Source organism: Schistocerca gregaria, unplaced genomic scaffold (genome assembly GCF_023897955.1).
Source record: "Schistocerca gregaria isolate iqSchGreg1 unplaced genomic scaffold, iqSchGreg1.2 ptg001606l, whole genome shotgun sequence".
Taxonomy (NCBI): Eukaryota; Metazoa; Arthropoda; class Insecta; order Orthoptera; family Acrididae; genus Schistocerca; species Schistocerca gregaria.
In genome coordinates, this window is record NW_026062881.1 from 5,001 (window position 1) to 7,500 (window position 2,500).

General features: G+C 57.0%; 1 non-coding gene across 1 annotated transcript in view; it reads right to left on the bottom strand.

The window, feature by feature from the left end:
- The window catches only part of LOC126333498 (small subunit ribosomal RNA), a 1,893-nt gene extending 1,360 nt beyond the window's left edge, over positions 1-533 (bottom strand). The window contains exon 1 of the ribosomal RNA XR_007564253.1: positions 1-533. This exon is cut by the window's left edge and continues 1,360 nt beyond it. This is a non-coding gene — a ribosomal RNA (small subunit ribosomal RNA).
- Between the last annotated feature and the right edge of the window lie 1,967 nt (positions 534-2,500).

Consider the following 2,500-nt stretch of genomic DNA (forward strand, 5'->3'; position numbering starts at 1 on the left):
CATTCCGATTACGGGGCCTCGGATGAGTCCCGTATCGTTATTTTTCGTCACTACCTCCCCGTGCCGGGAGTGGGTAATTTGCGCGCCTGCTGCCTTCCTTGGATGTGGTAGCCGTTTCTCAGGCTCCCTCTCCGGAATCGAACCCTGATTCCCCGTTACCCGTTACAACCATGGTAGGCGCAGAACCTACCATCGACAGTTGATAAGGCAGACATTTGAAAGATGCGTCGCCGGTACGAGGACCGTGCGATCAGCCCAAAGTTATTCAGAGTCACCAAGGCAAACGGACCAGACGAGCCAATCCGATTGGTTTTGATCTAATAAAAGCGTCCCTTCCATCTCTGGTCGGGACTCTGTTTGCATGTATTAGCTCTAGAATTACCACAGTTATCCAAGTAACGTGGGTACGATCTAAGGAACCATAACTGATTTAATGAGCCATTCGCGGTTTCACCTTAATGCGGCTTGTACTGAGACATGCATGGCTTAATCTTTGAGACAAGCATATGACTACTGGCAGGATCAACCAGGGAGCTGCGTCAACGAGAGCTGAGCAGCCGGCCGCCCGGGAGTGTGTCCCGAGGGCCCGCGCGAACACGCAAGCGTCCGCTCAATTATTCTGCAAACAGGAGGAGGCTGAGCTCCCCTGCACGATACACCTCGAAACCCTCTCAGGTCCCGGCGGCGCGCAGCGCCGTCCTAAGTACTTGGTCGGGTTCGAGAGAGGCGCAATCGCCCGGAGATAGGCGAGTAGACGCTTTCAGTGCGAACACCCGTGCTCCCAACTGAGCTTGCCGCTGCCGACAGAGGCCCGGGAGCGTGCTGTCGTGGCATTGCCGGCGGGAAACAACACGCGCCACCTACGGTGACCGGCAGCTCCAACGCCAGCGCCACAGAAGGGCAAAGCCCCACTTGGGTGCAGAAGCGAACTCTCCCAGCACAGCGCACGCGCCAACACGTCCGCAGAGCTGCGATACAAACCACCTGCGAGAACCGCTGGGGGCGACCGAGCAGCAGACGGCGTCGCGACGCCGAGTGCCGGGCGGCGGCGCATCCTCAACGCACACAGTCCGCAATCGGACCAGCACACTGCAGATGTCCACCGCGCTTCGCACCGGGCTCGGCAGAACCCACTTTGGCCGCCTGGCGCCGCGCGCAGGGTGCGCCGGCGCATAGCTGGGACGCCAGCCGGGCCCGTCGGCCGGCGCTCCTGCCACTGGGCGCCCCCCACCAGCCGGCTGTAGTGCGTGCGCTCACGCAGCGCGCGGCCAGCACGCCGGGCGGCCCCCCCTCACCGGCCGGGGACTGTCCCGCCAAGCCACAGCCTCGTATCGCTTCATACCCACATGGCCAACTCAGGTTCGGGGGCATGGCGGGTACCGCCGAAACAACCGGTTCACAGATGTACCGATCGTCGCTATCACCGATGCACCTGCAGCGCGAACAACCGCTCAACAACTGATTTCCAGTTCATTTGCGGATCTTTGGCAGCAAACGTATACGTCAATCTACATTTGCGAAATCTACGATTCTGGCATGCCTGCATGTTATGTGTCACGACACGCTACATCAGCCCACATACACACTGCGGCATGTACACGAGAGAACACGTGGAAGATGGTCCGCGCACGTGTGCAATGTCCCTTGCGCGGTCGACTGTCAACCGGCCTCTGTAGCATGTCGCAGATGTGGAACGCGGTCCACCGTGCTATCATGTTGTGTGGGGCAATACGATTAAATAGGAAAACCCTCGTCGCTACATCAACAGACGGCTCACGCTGATTCCCGGCAGAGGGAGGAGGGGGGGGGGGGGGGCCAACATGCAATACTTTCGTCCGTACCTACTTACCACATGTCTGTACGGCGTACAACAGTGCAATCTCGCTGTAATGGGGAGACGAGACAAGTAGCATCGTGCACAACATATGGCCCTTATGATTCGCCATTGTAGGGCGCAGCCGGTGTACGGTCAAGCATGTGCCACATTATGTCACTCAGTACGTAACGACGGATGATCAGTGTGGGTTACGCGTACATCAGCGGACAGTCCACACAGGCCGTACCACAACGTACACTGACTGCATCGACAACCGAATGCAACTGAACAGCTGCAAGGCTCATTTCACAAACAAACGCCTGACCGACCAGCTTGGAAGGGCAGGAGGGGAGGGCGATATTCGTTCTGTAGCGGTACACCCTTCCAGTGGTTAGCGGGACTGTGTAGAAAGTACGCAACACTCGAAAGACCTTTATGTGAGGGTACGCACCATGGCATCAAGAAATACACATGACACCAGAGGATCCAAGCAGTGAACTATGTTCAGAGGGTTGCTGTTAGGCAAAGCTACATTCCTGTGACGTTACATGTGACAGTTAAGGTGCAGTGTAAGTTAGGTTAAGGTGCAGTGTAAGTTAGGTTAAGGTGCAGTGTAAGTTAGGTTAAGGTGCAGTGTAAGTTAGGTTAAGGTGCAGTGTAAGTTAGGTTAAGGTGCAGTGTAAG